The sequence below is a fragment of the Echinops telfairi genome, unplaced genomic scaffold, assembly GCF_000313985.2.
Source record: "Echinops telfairi isolate 266 unplaced genomic scaffold, ASM31398v2 ScPeMD7_443;HRSCAF=831, whole genome shotgun sequence".
Lineage (NCBI taxonomy): Eukaryota > Metazoa > Chordata > Mammalia > Afrosoricida > Tenrecidae > Echinops > Echinops telfairi.
Genome location: NW_022104341.1, coordinates 11,705,257 through 11,726,731, shown reverse-complemented (window position 1 = coordinate 11,726,731; position 21,475 = coordinate 11,705,257).

Genomic DNA, 21,475 nt, shown 5'->3' with positions numbered 1-21,475 from the left:
ATTAGTCTCTTTTTGATATGCTATTAACAACATTTTTCTTCTAGTTTGTATATTCCCTTTTACTCTTTTTGAAAACTACTTTGATGAGTTTAAGTGTTTAATTTTTAGTAAGTTCTGGCTGTTTGTCTAATCTTCTTTTGTTTGTGCACTTTTTGTTATGTTTGATAGTCTATTTTGCCATAAATTAGAACCCTTAATTTACCCCAATGCATCTTGACTGCTATTTGATCTATTTTAAAATGAAGACACTGGTAAAATCCTTCAATTTCTTCATCATTATCTTTACTGATTTTGGATCATAGTGGTGTATTGATAGATATCATCTTCACACTGTATTGTAGCATTGTACTTCAATCATCTTGAAATGTTCTTTTTGGTAGTGCATGTGATGCCATTCCCCTTGTGTCATATGCTGGTGATGACTACTGAGAGCAAAGACTGACAAAAGAAGAAACTATCTTTCTTGCTAGATGCACCTCTTGAATGCTCCTTAGAACAGTGGTTCTCAACCTGTGGGTCGCTACCTCTTTGAGGGTCAAATGGCCCTTTCACAGGGTCGCCCAATTCATAACAGTAGCAAATTTATAGTTATGAAGTAACAACGAAAATCATTTTATGTTTGGGGGTTACCACAACATGAGGAACTGTATTAAAGAGTCACGGCATTAGGAAGGTTGAGAACCACTGCCTTAGAAGCAAGAATGGCAAGATTTCTTCTCACTGACTTTGGACATGTAATCAGGAAAGACCAGTCTCTGGAAAAGTGCCCCATGTTTGGTAAAATTGCAAGGCAGGGAAAAAGAGGAAGGCCCTTGATAAGATGGATTGACACAGTAACTGCAACAATGGCTTCAAATATAAGAACAATTGTGAGGATGATGCAGGAACATGCAATGTTTCATTCTATTGTACATAAGGTTGCTATGACTTGGAACCAATTCCAAGGCACCTACTGGTTACCACTCTAGCTTATGGGACTCTTAAGTTTGTTGCTGCTACTCCTCTTCTGGTCCTCTGATATCATAGTTTTCTGTCTCTTGGACAAAGTAAGTTCAAAAGTAACAATATAGGGGTCCAAAGAACACACTACATTTCTGGCTCTTCTTTCCTGAAGCTAATGAAATTTCCTCATTCCTACTTCTGAACATTGTTCATTTTATACAGAACAGGATATCAAAATTGACCAATCCATATTGTGTTAGCTTGGGTAGACTAGAGAAACAAATTCATAGAGACTCATATGTGTATGAGAGTTTTATATAAAGGGTAATTGTACATTAAGAAAGTATCCCAACACAGTCCAATCCAAGCCCATAAGTTAGATATTAGCCCATATGTCTGATACCAATCTATAAAGTCCTCTTCAAACTCATGAAACACATGCAATGATGCTGAATGCAGGATGATCACAGGCCAGTGTGTAGAAAGTCTTTGGGTACAGTGGTGTTGTAAACATCTCAGCACTGGCAGGGGTCTCTACATGGCTTCTCCAGCTGCAGAGGTCTGATTGCATCAGAGTAGGTCCACGTGGCTTCTCCAGCTCAGGGCACTAGCATAGTTCCATTTGTCTTGTCAGCTACAGTGTCTCCCAGGGAGTCAGCAGAGAGAGACAGTAGCGTCTCCAGCCTCCAAGGAGGAAAAATCAGATTTCTCATAATTCTTAAGAGAAGGCCATGTCCACACAGAGGCCTTATTGGCTGATCTGATTGACAGACTCCACTCCTTCACTCTTAATCCTCTCAAGTCTCAGATTGACACCAGATTATGTAACTACTACACCCATATTATTGGAGTTTCAAATTTTTACAACCTCAACCTTGTTCATAATCACTTAGATTTGAATCATATAATCCTATCAGCAGCTTCTTCCACTTTCTCTATCCAGCCTCATTGAAGAAAGAAGAAATACACCCAAACTACATGATACCACTGTCATTTGCCTAGCATTAGAAAGATTATGGATAAAAGACTCATATCAAGTAAATTACTGCAGCAGAAAAAGCATCATTGACTGCCGCCTATTCCGAACAGGAATGCTTTCATTCTCTCTCCTCTGAGAATACTGTTGCCATTGGTTTTGCACATATATCCTTAACTATGTTGAGGAATTTTCTTTCTTTCTTTTAAAAAAAGTAATTTTATTGGGGGCTCGTACACCTCTTATCACAATCCATACACCCATGTATTGTGTCAAGCACATTTGTACATATGTTGCCATCAACATTTTCAAAACATTATCTTTCTACTTGATCCCTTGGTATCAGCTCCTCATTTTTCCCCTCCTCCCCACCCTCTCTCCCTCATGAACCCTTGATAATGTATAAATTAATATTATTTTAGAGGAATTTTCTTTCTATTCATATTTCTGATCATTCTTATTAGGAGAAAGTGTTGGATTTGTTAAATGCATTTTCTGCAGTATTTTCTGCAACCATTGAAAAGATTACAAGCTTCTTTTGTTTAATTTTATTTGTGTGGTGCATTACATTGACCATTTTTCTAATGTTGAGCAATCTAGGTCTATATGATAGTTATGGTACCTTAGTTATTCAGTATGTTATTGGACCCTATTTGCTAAGATTTTGCTAAGAATTTTTTGTAGATGTTCATCAAGAATTTTGGTCTGTATTATTCTTTCTTAGTATTGTTTTTACCTAGCTTTTTTAAAATCAGCGTTATATTTGCTTCATAGAATGAATACAGCCATTTTTATTCATGTTTATGATCTTGAACCATTTTAGTAGAATTGATGTCAACCCTTCTGTGAATATTTGGTAGAATTCATGAATTAAGCTGTATGAAGCAAGTCAGTTTTTGTTGAGAATTCTTTTGTTGTAGGTTTTCTTCTGCTATAGATCTGTTCAAATTTTCTACCTCTGTCTGTGTTTGTTTTTAATTGTATATGCCTCCTAGTGTTCAAATTGGTTGGAGTACAGTTACTTCTGGTATTCTGTTATTATCCTTTTTATTCCAGTTAGCATTGTTACATCACCCATTTAATTTCATTTTTTTTGCATCTTTCCCAGCTTTTCCTTTGTTAAGTACGCCAGTGATTTGTCAAGTTTATTTAAACTTGCAGAGAACCAACATCTAGCTATATTTTTCTGTTTCATTTACTTCTGCTTTGATCTTTATGATTCCTTTTTTTTTCCTTTTGGCAGCTGTATTTTGTTTTTCTTTTCGCATCTCTTTTTCTAATTAGATGTAGGAGATGCTGTAGGTTATGGTGTTGATTTGGTTTCTTTATTCTTTTTGGGTGTGTGCATTTATTGCCAAAAATTAGCTTTTGAGCATTGATTCTGTGTTTTTTGAAAGGTGCTACTGTGTTTTCATTCTTGTTTATTCTATATTCCAGGAGTTTTTAAGCAGTGTCATATACTCTTTATATACTTGATGTTTTCTGTTATTGATTTTTATATTTATAGCTCTGGGACCTTATGAGGAACATTATACTATTTCGGGATTTTGAAATTTATAGAGGCTTGCTTTATGGCCTAATATATGGTCTATTCTGGAGAATTATCTATGCATATTGGAAAAGCTTGTGTGTGCGTCTGCCGTGGTTAGATGTAGCGCTCTGTATATATTTATCAGATCAATTGATTTATTTGTGTAAATCATTTAGCATTATTTAGATCATTTTCTCTGTATTGAATTCCTCTCTGTCTAATTCTTTATAAAAAGTGATGCATTAAAGTCTCTTGTAATTATTGTGAAGTTCTTTCTTTTTCAAACCTGTGAAAGTTTGATTTATGTATTGGTAACTTTTGCATTGGGTATGTAAATATTTATTAGGGCTATATCCTCTTACTGAATTAACCCTTTAGTCACTATGCAATGTCCATTATTTTCTCTTATTCTGGATTTTGCCTTTAAGCCTAATTGATCATAAACTAATACAAGTGGGTTTCAAAACGTTTGTGGGAAAATTCCAATATATTTTAATTTTATTTTTCCATGAACTTTTAAAAAGTCTCCCATATTGCCACATCTGTTCTTTTTAGGTTGACATTAATTTATATAGTTTTTCTAATCTTCAATTCCTAGCTTATTTTAATCTATGTGTCTAATGCAGACTTTTATAGGCATCCTATTCATAGGTTATGTTTTAGTATCCCAACTGCCATTCTCTGACTACTGTATTTAATCTCTTTGTATACATTATTGATTGGTATGAATTTGCTGTTTTAATTTTGTGCTGTGTGTTCTAAAATTTTATTTATTTTTATTACTATTGTGATTTATGCTTTCTTTGTTCCGTATGGCTTTGGGCACTGAGTTAGTTTTTCAAATATATGTATATATATATATACACATATACATATATATGTATATTTCCATTGGCTTCATTGGTGCTTACTTTGTGATTATTGAGTTTTTTAGCATTTCTGTTTTCTGTTTTTGTTAGCTATTTTAATTTTTTTGTGGTTACCCTGGTTAGATGGTTAATATTATCTTTCCTATTTTGGACATAGACATCCAAAAGACTTAATATGTTTCTTGGAAGAAGTACCGTAAGAATTTTCCTTAGACTATTGTTGGTTATCTGTCCCAAGGAGGTGTTTTAGATTTCTTGTCAGGTTGGTTAGATTTTGTGATAGGAAGGCTTATTGTGCCAACCTGGCTAATAGGAGTATGTGCGATTAATAAGGTCACAGTTTGATTGGAGGGCAAAGAGATAAATGGCTCAGCTAGCCCTTCCCCCTTTCCTCCTCTCTTGCTACCTGGTGATCAGACCAGCGTGAGGCTGCTTTAGCTAGTTCTCTGCCTCAACCTGTGATCTTCTCTACCTGTGGGATAGCCAACCCATGGGTTATATTGATAGAGCTAGAGGTTCCTTCAAGACCGGCTTTGCCACTCTCCTGATGTATCCATTGTTTAAGCTTGAGGCTGTCGGATCCTGTTGTCTTGCATTGCTGTCTTGCATTGCTTGAGTTTGATATCTCCTTCAGGCCTGCTTCGCTAAGTAACTGAACTGCTGACTGTTGGTGACCTGCCCTGCTGTTTGCAGCCAGTGCTTGGGCTGCCTGCATTGCCCGAGGGAAGACTCAGCTGTCTGCTTCCTTCACCTTGGATCCAGCAGCCCCGTGAGTTGAAGGACTTCCAGTATATTAACTGCTCCACTGACGTGAGTTGAACTGAGCTTTCTGTATTGCTGTGTGGACTAATTAGATGTTATATTCTAACACAATTTTTTAAGATTCCTTTGTTTCCTGTTTATTGGGAAATGTCCTGATTTCACCATTATAATTATGAGACAATTTTTGAATAAATAATTCTTGATTGATAATGTTTTATTATTTCATATATGTCACCTAATTACCTTCATGCTTGCATAAATATTTCTAAGAAATCCAAACTCAATTGTTGATACCATGTAAATTTCCCCTGATCATCTCTCCCAATTCTTTCTTGCTTTTTGGTTCCATCCTGTGCTGTAATTTCTATTAAATGTGCAGCATTTCTCGTTATAGTGCCACACATCATTCTTCATCTGTTTTCAATTATTCATTCTTTTTAAGATAATTTCTCTAAGACATTAATATTAAGAGATGTAGAGTCATTGAGTACATCTTCCAATGATTTAATTCTGCTTGCTTGTTTTTTCTGTGGTTTCTATTTCTGAAGGTTTTGAATTTATTTTCTGGTTATCAGTTTTCAGTTTTTGTATGGCTTTAATATTCTATTTAAGTCATGTGATTTTTTTATATATTATTTTCTGAACTCTTCTACATATTTGTCTGTGTTTCTTGGTTTTGTCTGTATTTTCTTTGATTTCTTTATTAATCTATTTAAGGGTCCTAAGTGAATATTTCAGTTAAGTCTAAAATTGTTTCTCCATCATTTCTACTTCTGGAAGAATGTCTGGCCCTGTACTTTACTTGCTTTCTTGGTTCACCAAGTCCTTTTCCTTTGTGTAAATTGAAGTTCTCTGAGATGTTGCTTTATTGCAATTATTTCATTCTGTATATTTTTGTTTGTCCCCTTCCTTTTTATTTCCTTTGTTTTGTTTTGGCACATCTGAGTGGGTGTGGCAGATAGACTAATCTGGTCACTAAATTGGAAGCGCTGTGGTGGTCACCATCTGTCTCTCATGCATTGTGCTCATGTATTGGGTTTCTGTTCACTGGTCATGTAGAACAGAGGGATGGCTGGGATGTTTTGTCATCAATTAAGTGTAAGAAATTAGGTGTTATCAAGAAGTTATGGCAATTTGGCTAGGTAATGTAGATTTTGTTATTCTGCTTCATAGGATTAAGGACTATTTTTGAAGGGAGAGAAAGAGGGATGAGAGAGAGATAGGCAGAGAGAGAAGCAAGCATGAATGCCCAAACGAAAGAGACAGTGGGATGTCCACACCTGATCTACAGGAGTGTCAGCCTCCAACTACAGTGATCAGTGTCAGGGAGTTGGTCCATGAGAACACTCCATAGGCTACCAGGGGAATGGATCCTTGTGAGACTGTGGGGAGTGGCTGGCCTGGTTGGTCATCTGTTGGGTGTGGAGTGACAGGCACAAAAACCAACAGTCTGATAGGGGTGAGTGGAATTTACATATTTCTAGTCAGTGGGAGAATGTGGTGGGTGGTGGGAGGGAGAATCATATTTCTCAGTAGTTGGTCATTGATGTGGGCAAAAGTACACACCTAGGCAAGTATAACTAGCTACTGGGTTCCTGCTCTCACTTAATGCAAAGGGGATGAGGTTGATTTTAATCTAATACCTCCATTCAATTCTCCTCAAACTTTTCCCAATAGATACATTCACAACACATAGCCAGGGCCATGGTGAATAAGTCATTAAGGAGTTGTTCCTGTTTATTGACTCCCCACTGCTTTGTTGTCACTCGAGTCTCTGGATTTCCCTCCCCTTCTGTGCACTTACCTTCATTAGATCTATCTCATCTTCTTTACCTTGCCTAATTCTGGTTTTGTCTACACTGTGTCTCTGTCATATTGGGGGTTCTGTGAAGTCACCTTTCTATGTTCTTTGCCTAGAACATTGCTTCTAATGGTTCAAAATGTTTTACATTGTGCTGGACCATCTAGAAATGCACCACTATCTCTTTATGTTTCTTCTTTCATTCAATTTCTTCTGCTGCTCATTGTTTATCCACTTAATTCCCTTTCTTCCTCTGCTTATATACCTTAGTAGTTGCTCCAAGCTGCCTTTAGTAGTTTATTTGTAAACAAGAAACAAACAAAATTAAATCAAAGATGTTGTTTTTTTCAAAACCTATATCAGCTCGAGGAATTTATTCACATCTCCCACCATGAGTGTATGCAGAATTTGACAGTTTAATCCCTCGACACATTTGCCTATTTATGGCTGGTGGTTGGGTTTTGGGCTGCTAACTTTAACATCAGCAGTTGGAAACCACCAGAGAATGTTTCTGTAGGATAAAGATGGGAATTTCTACTCTCATAAAGAATTATAAGCTCAGAAAACCATAGGATCTGTTCTGTCCTTTCCTATAGGGTTGCTATGAGTTGGCATGACCTCTACCCCAGTGGGAAAACAGTATGATTGTCTCACATTTCTATAAGTGTTAGCAAATGCAGTTCCAGGATGTTTTGCCATTATAAATAAAAAATTAATAAATCTGCAACAAGATAAATAATTGTTTTGAGATTACTTTGGGGATCAAGACAGACACACAGCACACACAGAATTAACTAAGCATGAAGTCAGGCATCGTTCAAATGGACATTGCTTATCTTTTATACCAACCAGGAGACTTTGAATCCCCTCTCTATGACTAGTAGAAAAAAGTAGCATAGAGAGGAAGCAAATATATTTTCAGTTCCTGTATGTGATATTTCCTAGGGATTCTTTAACTCAAAATGTTACTATTATTTAAGAGAGAATTCTAACTTCACAAAGAATTGATAACTTTTAGCAAACACAAAATTAAAATAGATGAAAGTTAGAGAAGTTATCCCTTATGGCTTTGTTCTTTTATCATTTGAAATCACTAATGAAATATGGAAACATGTAATAATCTCAGACAACACAAACCTTATCGAATATGACAGTTTTATAGTTTCTGAAATGACTGATTTTCCAAATTTAAGATTGTCTATTCTAGAAATGCATGCTCCATATAATTGACAATTGTTTTAAAATATAACTTCAAAGAAAATCAACAAAACTTTTCAAATAATCATTCAACTTAATTAACCAATAAGAAGTTACAAAAATTTACAGAACTTCGTTTGGAATTGTAGACAGCAAAAAAAAAAGGAGTGAAAAGTTAAGATTTGAGACTTTTTCCCATGCGCATTCCATTTAAAGACTAATCCTTTCCAACAAAGAGTAAGGGAAAATATCAAGGAGGATAAAAAAACAAAGAAAGGGGGAAAATAATTTAAAATAAATTATGGTTTCTTTAATCAGGATATGAAGTAATATAAATATATCGTTTTGGAAATTAAAAATTTAGATTTTGTGTTGCAGTACAAGACATAAACTCACAAAATTAGCATTATTTGCTTAAAGCCATACAAGTCCAATTTTATGACTCAAATTGATTGCAATTAATTTTGTTTTATTATAGCTACAATATAGTTACTATCAGACAAAAGTAACAGATTCATTTGCATGACTTAGAGTAAAATCCTTATTATTTTACTATGTCCATCATTTACATTACTGAATCATCTATTCTCTATCAATTGCAAAATGTAACTGCAAGACCTTTATTAATTTTTTATCACAAAAGTGAAGCTAGGATGCATTCCAGTCAGGGACACCACACATGCTAGCTTCCCCTACCTGATGAAAAAATAATAAAGAAGCTATTGCAGCAACATTTTGCATAAACTGAATTTTAGGAAGGAAAGTGCAGGACAGCAGGTGAAAATTCATCTTTTCTCCAACGTACTTCTGGTGACCAAAGATGTATTTTCCTCACTGAAGGCCCTCAATGAGATGGATTGGCATGGATTGCTTCATGAGTGAGCTCGGGCATAGGAACAATTGTGAGGATGGTCCTTGCTATAATATTACATCTGTTGAAATGGTGGACTTTCAACTAGTTCTTTTGGTAGTGACTCTGTGTTCTTTCTACCTTTTCTTGATGCTTTTACCTGCATCATTCAATATTATGCCTATGGAATCTTTCACCACTTTTCTGTCAATTTGTCATACTTTGGTGGCTCGTGTGTTGTTGTGATGCTAGAAATGATATCACTGATATTTTAAATGTCAGCAGGGTCACCCAATGTATATGTATTTCAGCAGATCTTCCAGATTAAGAATACACAACAAGGAAGGACTGGGCTCCCCGCTTTGAAGGAAGAAGCTGCTGATAACCTATGCGTAGCTTTGAGACATTTTCAAATCAATATTTTACATGTTTGAGTTCCAGAACATGAGGAGAACAAAAACAGGAGAACATAGAGAATGTAAACGTTTTGTTGGTAGAAAAACCCCTTAATATTCGTTGAAGAAACTCAACAAATCCTAAATTGAATAGATTCCAAAGAAATTAACCAAGACATGTCATATGTAAACATTTAAAGCCAAAGACAATAAAGAATCTTAAAACTAGTTTGGGAAAATAAATATATTATCTATAAAATGGAAATTAGTAAGAAAGAATTTTCATTTGGCAGAAACCACACACCCAAGGGGGTAGGACAACAAATACTAAGCTTTTAAAAAGTGAATCCAGAATTATATATTCAGTAATATTGTCCCTCAAATATTATAACAAAATGTGTACTTTTTCTGATATATATAATTTAAGATAATTTGTGAAAAAAACAAAACCCAAAACAGACCCAATGTTTCTAGAAATGTTAAAGGAACTTCTCTGGAGAGAAAATCAACAATATTAGGAACTACTGAAATTGAAAGCATGACAACATAATCCAGAAAACAACCCTGGTAATTAGTTTTAAAAAATAAAACTAAGCAATAGACTGAAAATAAGGAAGCAGAGACATTTATTTGTTATCCATCCATTTGCTTTGATAACACAAAGGGTGGGCTTAGATGACTTAGATTCATAGCTACTTTCCAAAGGAGTAAAAATTAAGATGATATCAAAATAGAGCAACTCTTTTAAACACAGGCATGTAACAATAAATTTCGGGGTAGCCATGAAGGAAATTAATAAACTTCATGAAAATTAAAAGAAGTAAATTAATAAAGGCCTACTAAATCCAAAATCATAGTGTCAGAGAAATGAAAATAAAATACATAAAAGTTGAACTCAGCAGAAATATACATATATCCAAAAGAGGACAAAAAATATAACCTTAAATTTGCATTGTCTTTGCTGTTGTTCTTAGGTGCTGTGGAGTAATCTTGATGCTATGTACAACAGAAAAAAGTCCTGCTCCATCCTTCACTCTCTTCACAATTGTTATGTTTGAGCCTGTTGTTTATCTCCTGTGTCAATACATCTTGTCAAATGTCTTCATCTTTTTTTTCCTTCCTCTCTACCTTAATAAGCATTATGTACCTACTAATAGTTACACTCATTGTAAATTGATTAAATGCACCACTAGTGGCAGAATGGAGCAGAATCTATGATGTGGGGGGAGGTCAGGTGCTCAGGCATTCCCCCCTGAGGGCAATCAGTTGCCAGACTGCAGTAGGCCCCTCTCCCTGCAACTTGGGACAATGGACAGGCTCCTGTAGGAGGAGTTCACATCCTACTGATAATGGCCTCTATCAGTTGAGCCAGGAACAAGTCAAACCGGTCTGACATCCAAATTTAAGCTGCCATCCTAAATCTAGGATCCGCCCATCCTGTCACATGTATACCCGCAATTCTTCCTCTTCTTATTGCATGTATGTCCCTAGACTACCCCCTCTCATTGCTGTATAACCTATAGTGCCCCCCCCTTCCTGTGACGTATGTCTTTACCTGTAATTAGTGGGCTTGCATGACCCTAAAAGGTATATAGGCCTGGGTCAGCAATAGAGATCTCTCTCGCTGGGCTCTTGCTGGTAGCTACCCTCTCTTCCCCTTCTCCTCTCCCATCCTCTCTCCCTTGTTCCCTTTCCCATCCTCCTTCCTTTCCCCCTCTCTCCACGTGGACCACCAAGAAGGGCTGAGGTAAGCAATGCTACTATGTAATGTGTTTGACTGCATTATTGTAATCACTCCTCTACCTCTCATGCTCTCGATGACTTTAATATTTATATATCAACCATACAATTGTGCTTACTGTACCCATGGGTAGTAGTAGTGGTGGGGGCTGGCCCCTCACCCACTCAAAACTTAATACTACACTATGATCCATCGAAATATTATCTAAGAGAGACGTATTTTAGAAGCAAAGACAAAATGAGCTGAAAATAAAAGGATAAAAAGCACATAGCAAAGAATATAAAGTGAATGGCACTGAAAATAGAGCAAGTGGAACAATATTAATTTCTAATAAAACAGACTTTAGACAAGAAACAGCATAATGGATAAATAAGGAACTTTTGTGATGATTAAAAGATCAATTCAACAATCAATGACAACTATACATACCCATTGAAAGAGCTCCCCAATACATAAAACAAACTTTAACATTATTAAAAATAGAAATAGAGTATGTCATAATAATAGTTGTAATGGCATGGGGACAGCTACTAACCTCAAAAGAACAGAAAACAGAAAATGCTACTTAGTATTTGGAGAAGACTGAACTCTCATATACTGATGGTAGAATTTTAATGTATTATAGCCACTTCAGAAAACCATCTAATACTTCCATAAAATCTCAGAAATTGAGATACAGTATGATATATATTCTACAGATATAAAAGATATATAAGAATCATGAGGCAAATAGATATACAATCATATTCATTGTAACATTACAATGTAAATACAATCATATTCATTGTAACATTAATTAAAATTGCAATGAAGAATAAATAGGTGAACAAACACAAAGCATAATATTATGCAAAATTAAAATATAAGGGCAGAGCCACAAAACATGTCTACATGGATGAATGCAGAAGATAATATGGTAAGTGAAGTAAGTTGATCAGAAAAGGACAAATATTCGGAGCTCTCTATCATGAAAACTTTATGAACAGGTTTACACATGCATAGTAAGGCACAGTATTTGATGGTTACCACTGTGAAAGGGAGAACAAAGAAAAATCACTAACGAAATAGACATGTATTATCTTAGGTGAAGGAAAAGACAACATATCTGAAGGAGGAAACCAGTACAACATGACTAAAGCATAGACAAGAGGAGGAACATAAAAGTGAAAGGTAACAATGCTAAATACTGTTACACACACAATTCTACAGTACAGAAATACCAAATAATTATTTCCTAGTGTATTGTTGGGGATACATGCAAGCTGATAATTAGTGACACCGTACATTCGAGGACAACCAGCAGAATCGCATTGTATCATTTGGGCAGCAGATGTTTCTACATACTTATTTTTATATACTGCAAATAGATGCATGTATATTGTAGAATTTACAGAGGACAAAGTTGTAAAACGTCTTAGCCATAAAAATAACCTTAAGGGATGGTGGTACTGGCCACTGGGATTTGGGACCATACTTTCAAGGGACAGCTAGGCCAGTTGGACTAACATAGTTCACAAAGCCAATGTTCTACTTTACACTTTGGTAAGTCACCACTGGTTCCTTCAAACTTGTGAGCAGCCATTTAAATTTCCATTATTGTTCTCACCTTGTCCAGAGCAGAGTGAAGAACATCAAAGACTCAAAAACCAATGACTACAAATGACTAGTGGACCCTACAAACCAGAGCCTCTACTAGCCTAAGACCATATGAACTATATGGTGCCTAGGTACCACAAAAAACATTTTACCCAAATCATACTAGAAAGTCTAGGACAGAATGGGAGAAAAATATAGAACAGCATTTAAAAACATCAGACTTACTTGTCTGCTAAAGATCGGTAGACTGTAGAACTCGATCCCTCTTGAGAATCACTTTTCAGCCAAGCAAAAGGTAGATCTATAAAGTAAGCAGACAACACCTTTAGGTAACTTGGTTTTTAGAGTAATCAAATATAGGAGACAAAAGAGTGGCACTTGCTCCACCACTATGCTCAGAAATTGAATTATGCAAGAAGGAAGTATAAATTGAAACAAGGAATCTAGGAAGGAAGTGGAGGAGCAAGGGTACAATGAGAGGATTAAAACTATGGCACAGAACAAAATGTGTATAAATTGTAGAATGAAGCAAATTTACCTTGTAAGTAGTCAAACAGTCATAGCAAAAAACTAATAAAAAATAAAGATTTTGTATCAACTCTTCTAAAACCAAGAAGTCATTAGTTTTTCCATTGCAAAATGATTTCATTTTTTAAAACTTGACTCATGAAGGAATTAAAAAGGTTCACTATACACAAGAATCTAGAAAGGGGAGTGATAAGTAAATAATAGAAGAAATTCATACAGCCATGTTCAAGATGCTAGAAGACAGCATTAATATGAAAAACAATCATCAGGAAACCACAAGAGAATTTTGTGCAATGAACACTCTCAGAGATTGACAAATCAATTAGAAATGTGGCAAGGAAAATTTAAAAAAGAAGTTTTCAGCAATAAGAAAAGACATAGATATTTACTATCACCAAGAAAGTGTTATTATGCAAGAAGGAAGTATAAATAGAAACAAGGAATCTAGGATTAATGATAATAATGATGAGATGCTGCTAAAGATACTTTTTAAGGAGCAAGATTCAATCTCAGAAAAGTAGTTTTGCTCTTTCAGTTCAGGCTACTCATTGGGCCATAGTTAGACCCACAGTTCAGTAGGTTATTGTATTGGTTACAATATTCCTAGATCATCTTTATAAAGGGAGAATGAATGTTAAACATGCCCTTTGTGACAATCACTTGTACTTATTATAAGTGTTTAAAGGACTATAAATGCTATCTAGTTCTCATTATATGTTGAACTGATACTCCAAGCTACTTTAAATGTCTATCCATGGTAGTATCACAAACAAGAGGATAGAGCCCAATTTCCTCATCTTTTGATTTTTCTACCCTATGAAAACTCTAAGCCTTCTCCATCACACTGAAACATTTTTTAACCCCAAATGAAACTACATTTTACTGCTGCGGTGAAAAATAAAAAGTTGTAATAAAATCTAGCTTTGGTGAGAATTAATATTTTGGCTATTTCTCCAGTATCAGAATGTTCCAAATATAATAGATACCTATAGGCAACTCCTTGTTTCTTGGCAGCTCAAATAATAACTCTATAAAATATTACGTGTATACCCTGCTGATATTGTAATAGACTTTTGCTGCAATCTTCTGGCACCATTGTATAGTTTCAAAAGACCACTATCTCCTCTGATATGCTGTGAAATCAGAATAACAATTTTCCTTAGTTCCATTAATTTTCCTATGGAGTTGCTGAAATTTGAAAGCATATTAACAAGATTCAACTGTTAGTAAATTGCTTTTACTTATTTTGTGACAGAAAGTAATGAGCATGCATTGAGGCATTGAGGAATCCTGCAGTTTGAAGACAAATAACAAGGCCATAATTTATGTTAATCCAAGCCTGCTGTTTTAAGACATCCTAAGTGCTACCTATAAGCTAAAGTACAGCCAGAGCATACTTTATCTTTATATAAAGTTAATGGAGTTTATATTTTATTTCAATAAATAAAATATTCAGCATCAAGTACATCCTGGTACTTTCTTATTTGATCTCATGTCAGAATATGAATTGAAAGGTTTTAGAGGAAAAATTCTTTCTTAGTTTTAGAGACAATTTAGTTACAATTCTAAACTTAAAAAATCTATATTTATCCTACTAATCATATCAAGAGGAAGTGCAAGTAGGATATAGTAGATACAGAAGAAAAGGTAGTAAGAAAAGTTGGTCATGTAGCAATTGATGAGACAAATTGATACTAATTCAAGAACAAGGAGATTTACTTGCTTACATAACTTTGAACATTTGACAAATATTATATGTAAAAATTTGGTGAAGGTAAAAGGTGCCCATAGGTAACTAACTGCAACAACGCATGATGAGAAACCTTTGTAAGTAACACTGCATTGTTTTTAGCTGCTGTTAAGTTGGTGTTCAACATTCCTTCATCATTGCCATGATCAGTTGCACATAGGGTCATTGCATGTGGGCAGTTTATTTTAAAAGCAGATCACCAGAACAGTCTTCTAAATCTTTTATTCTGGAAGCTTTGCTGAAATCTGTTCAGCAGGATAGTCTGCTGAAGCATCAAACTCAAGTTTACACTGATGAGTACAACCCTTACTTTTGGTTAAATTGTCCTGAAATGAAACCTGAGTGTACCGCATGGAAGCAAAGATTCCTACACAGATCTGTCAATGCCTCCATTGGCATATTCTATGATTTGTAATTGTTTCTTATGTTCTTTATTTCATTTGCATTTAAAAAAATTATACCTTGTAAACTCAGACAATGTGATCAATGTTCCAGAATTTTGAATAGAACAAATTTATGTGTACATTTCCTTATTTTACTGTATCTTAAATACCTATAGTTTCTTTTTCTCATTTTTAATTAATGTACATTTGACTTTTAACATCATAAGAACTAGGTATGCTGATGTAAAATAAAAAACAATATTGTTTTTTTACTTCAAAACCTACCGTTGACCGGAAGCCTTAGTGATAATAAGAAAAGTTGATGAACAGACATTGTATGTGTTCTATATATTATACTCTACACTACATCAAAGTTGCATCTTAAATTAGAGATACATTTTATTTTACAATAATGCAAGGTTTTATTTTAAGACTGGTGGAAAAGATTTCCTTATGCTTAACTCATTTATCTTGAAATGGTAGGCAACTGCAGCTCTCAATCTACTGAATATATCAAGTAGCTAAAATTTTTCTTATAATGTCAGGACTCTTCTGTCTGTTTGTTTTTTTATAGCATTTCCAGTATCAATTCTGATATTTTGTATGACTCCCATAATGTTATTTGAGATTTCTGGAACTACATTGAACATTACGAAAACATGCTAGAATCTGAGACATCACTATTTAGTTTGATGTGTAATTCAAACTTCTTACATTAAAACAAATATCATCATATTAAATAATAGCAGTGGTTCTCAACTTGTGAATTGCGACCCCTTTGGGGGTCAAACGACCCTTTCACAGGGGTCACCTGATTCATAACAGTATCAAAATTATTGTTATGAAATAGCAATGGAAATAATTTTATGGTTAGGGGGTCACCACAGCATGAAGAGCTGTATTTAAGGGTCACAGCATTAGTAATTTAAGGAAAAATGTATAAAAAACTAGTGAAAACGTGAAACAGTTGTTTAACATTCTCAACCATTTGATCTAATTGACATTTAATAATATGTCCTGCCACCAAAAACACACCTCCTGTTTAAGTGCACATAGAATAGAATATTCACTTATATAGACCATATACTTTACCACTAAATCAATGTTAACAAATTTAAAATGATGGAAATAAAAAAGAGTATGCTCTTTGATTACCACACAATTTAGAAATATATCTAAAAATGTTTTGAAGTAAAAATGATACCGTTAAGTAACTCAAAAGGAAAAAAACCCAGTATGATGAGAGGAATCAATGTAATCAAAGTTGGGAAACATTTATATTAATAAAAATTGGAGTAAAATTAAACCAGGGCAAATAGGAATATTTATGCCATTAAATTTTTGAACCCAAGTAAAAACAAGTGAAATGATAAAAGATACTCATAAATTAATGAAATACATGAATACAAAATTAAAAATATCATAAAATCTGGATTTTTGACATAGATCACTAAAATGTATGTCTTTGTAATGAACATACTACTTTTTTGCGTTGAGACAAATAGAAAAAATAACTTGAATTTTCAGTCTTTGAATGGATGATAAAATCATATGATCCAATAGTGTGAGACATATTAGATTTTAAAAATATTGAAAATGACTGACAGAGAATAGGAAAACTTAATAGACATAATGATGTTAAATCCTATTCACTGAAAGTAGCTCACTTGGTTGTTGACTGAAATTCAAGAAGTATGACACTGAGAAGATATCAAAAGAACAATACATTTACAATAGCTACACCAAACAGAAGATATTTGGGAGTAAATTTTACCATAGGGGGAAAAATGAGTTGTACAAAGAAAACTACAAAACAGTCTTTAAGAAACTGAAAGGAACATACCCAATGCATTACCATGTTCCTGGATAGGCAGACAAAACATATTATGATATATTATGAAATATGCAGAAAAGTGTCAGAGAAAAATACTTATGTCTTCAAATAATGGACAAGTCTTTATACTATCTCAAAAGGCATGTATTAATGCATAAATTAATTGAATTTAAATGCTACTCTTCAAAACTCATTTTCTTGAGATAAATATAAAGAAAAGCAAACAGTTGAAGAACATATCTGTCATACATGCTTAAATGTAAAAAAATATATATTTTTTTCAGGATAACGTATGAAGGTACTTTATACGTTATAAAGTATAATGAGGCAAACTAATTAAAATTATGTGAAATATTTGAACAGACATTGCACAAAAAATAGCATATGTATGGAAACCGACAAATACAAATTACTGATTATGCAACAGCTTGGAAGAACTTCAGATATCTTGCTGAACAAAAGAAGATCTGCATGCTTCTATAAATATGAAATTTTAGAAAATCTATAGCTAACTGGAAGTACAGAAAGTGGATCAGTATATATGGGACTTTGAAAAAAGAGGGAAAGGTTATAGAAATATTGGTGGTTGTTTCATGGGGGTTATAGAATAATGCTTACGCATACAAAATTCATGTAGAAGTCCTAAACTCACTACTTGTGAATGTAACCTTGTTTGGAAATAAGTTTCGTTATTTTGTCAGATGTTTATGATGGCATACAAGAGTGGGGTCCTAAATCTATTATATTCTGAGTGTACAAAATTAATCCAGTTGCTGTCAACTCTACTCCCACTCATTAAACCTGCGTGCAGGCTAGAAATGTACTCCATGGTTTTTCAATACTGTGATCTTTTCTAAGTAGTACCAGGCCTTCCTTTCAAAGTCACTCTGGATTAGTTTCAATCACAAATTTTTTGTTGAGAAGGCAAGCACTTAATCAATTGTACTTAACACATTCTGAGTCGTTTCATAAGAGGGAAAACAAGTGATGCCTATAAAGAGTAAGTTCATGTGAAAATCAAGGTGGATTCTTCTATAGAAAGAAAGCAACCTTTAGTCTTACTGGCAGTTTCTTGAATCTAGGAGAGAGGTTCACAGAAAGGATAGACAGAGTGGATATCATGATTTTATTTAAAAATTTCAAAACTATGAAAGAATACATTATTCTTTTTCAAAGTGTTATCTATAATATAGCTGCTGGCAACTAAGACCATGGTTATATTCTTTTTTTTTTTTCACAAACTCCTCATAATGTATAAATAAAATGGGTATATTCTAATACATGCAAAATTTATCTTTATAAAGCTTAGTTTAATAAAGATGATTGTATTTGGGTACATAAGTACACAAACTTGAAGAAAAGAGTGGAGGCCACATCTAACTTCCATTGGCTTCAACTGTCAGGAGAATCCAACTCCACATTAGCCTAAGACTGATTGTCGCAGGCCAGAGGTTAGACATGCTTCTATGCTCCGTCCTTTTTTCCCCCTAGACTAACACCAACTATCCCTCTCAGGACATCCTACCTTTAACCTGGGTTTGATAATTTATCGCAAAGTCTCCACAGAACTCAAAGACATTACTCTTGACTATGGAGTTTATTAGGGGATTTAACATTTCAGCCTCATATACATTAAGGATATAATCTTTTGTCCAAAACAGCACCTTTTCTTAGCCAGCAACCCTGTCCCTCTGGTCCACAAACACTATGCCAGGCTCTTCTTGAAGGTCACAGAATTTCCTCTCTGTAGCTGTGATAGCTCACTCTTACATATCCAGTGGAATGGCAAAACTCACCGATCCCTTCTCTTGAGTGTTCCGCTACACTGTTTGCACGGTTCCATCAAATTATGCATTGGAAGTTACAAAGATATGAATAGAAATGCCATTCCAAGTAATTACACTTCATCAAACCTCTATTTGCAATTTTTACCTAAGCAACTGTTTTTTTTTTTTCTGTTTTTCTTCTAACAAGATCCGTTTGGTTTAGAATAATGGAACTAATTAATGTTCTTTATAAATTATTGCTTAACGTTGTTTTATGTGGGGAATAATATTTATAGGTGATGTTATTGTGGTTTTGTCCATGAGTTACATATATCTGGAAACAATGACCAGGATTTATTTCAAAGAAAGTTATAAAAGGATTATGACTATGAACTACAGCAGGCAAATTCTTCTAGCTAATTCTCACATTTCTCTGTAAAATTTTCTTTTCTTAAATCTTCACTATCTTCACATTTACAAAGACTACATATGCTCCTTCAATCATGAATCTTATATATCAGTTTTTATACTTCTATGTTAAATTATATATCTATGACAAAGATAGCACATTAATCTCTATAGGATTCTAGATCTTTTCCACTAATTCATTCATATTCCTCTATTCCAGTCTTCATCAGTGACCCCAAAATATTTATTGTTTGGAAGAAAATAATAGGAACAAAATCTTCAAATAATAAAAGTTAGTTCATAATTATTGCAATATTAAATTTTTAAAATATTACCTTAGAAGTGATTTTGAGCATGTGTCCCTCAGAATTGTCGGTTCCACTGTTAACCAATACACTAAAATGTAGAGACTTCACTTTTGGCAGAGCAGCCCCATGGATATTTTAATCTTCTGTTGAAGGAACGTATTTATCATTCAACCATGACGTTTTTTAATACAAAAGGTGTGATCGCTATTGTCCTTAGAGTTTGATTCATATTTGTTCTAGTTATTTATGCTAAGATGTTTATATTATATATTCTCAATAATTTGTTACCATGCTGAAGAAAACCCACATCCCTGACAATGTGTCAAGGAGGAATCAAGAATGATTCATAGGTTAGGGTACATGGAAGAGTAATGGGATTCCATTTATTAAGATAGCAAAAAATTGGAAAGCATTTTAAATCAACACAAACAATAGTTTGGTTTGGGTATGCTAACTTGAAGTTGTCTACTACATGGCAAAATAAAGTGTGAACATGTCGTTACAATCAATCAAAGATCCTTCTGTAAACTTCATTCTCCTCAGACAATTATTGTCTCTAAGAGACTAATCTAAACTTGTATTATTACGTGCCTTAACATAGATTCATACTTGTAGCATCTCTATATCACATTATAAAGTTGTACATGCAGTTTCTTCATCTGTTATATCTATGAAAAGAGATCACAAGGTCTTGTAGTCCACTAAGCCGCTGGTGGTGAAAGCCTGGATTTTGGGTTAACAGTCAAGCACCGAGCTGTTGTGCTACTTCAGACCCACTTACTGGAGTAAATTCGGACTGCGAGAGGCCCTATGGAACAGAGGAGAAGTACTCCATAGGCTTTCTGACACTGGAACTTTATGGGAGCCAACAGCCTTGACTTTATCTCACAGAGTGGTATGTATATTTGAACTTCCAAAATTGTGTTGAGTAGCCCAATACCTAACAGACTCTGTCAGTCCTTTGCTATGAACTCAAAATAATATATTGTGCAGACTAATTTCTCATATATCAAATCATTAATGAATGAATGAATGCATAAATGGCTTAGTCTTCTCCCTCTTCAGTCTAATAATTAATGAATGTGAGTGGTCACCTTAATAGAAATCTTTGGTTTCATGTTTAAACATAATATAAAAACATCTCTGATTCTCCTTGGTTTGGGAGAAATACATTATGAAGAAAAGTAACAAAGAAGTGGCAATATCACTTCAGTGTAATGGATATATTCAGTTTACTTCCTTACAGTAGAACTTATTTTTTAGTCATCTGGTTGACCATATTCGTCATTATAGAAAAATTGATGATTACCTTTGAAAATCATTTGGAAAGACACCATTTCAGTATGTTTTTCCATTTTACCCATAACTAGAGTAACATTTTCCCTTTGGTTTTAATTATGGATAAGTTTAATTCACCAGAAAGACATTGTGATGATATAAGATCCTGGAAACTAGAATTGACTCCTAGCCACTTTTATTTTATGGCAATGTATGTGATAATGTCCTAACCAAAATTTGTTCTCATGATACCTTTTGTATCCTCACCCTTCATTCTAGCATGCAATTTCTTAGCCACATTCTTGAGGCTATATTCCATCTTAGGGTCTCGTCTACTGAACTCCATTTCAGGAAATAATATACAGGAGTGTAAACAATTATGTCACCTGGCAACACTGCCCTGCTTCAACCCCTTTATGATTAACTACAATATTATGTTTTAATGTCTAATTTAATGTCAACGGACTAAGTTGACTATTTTTGATTTCTAATTTAAATACACTATTTTATGTAATTGAGAATTTGATTCATTATAATTTAATTCATGCTGCACCAATTGA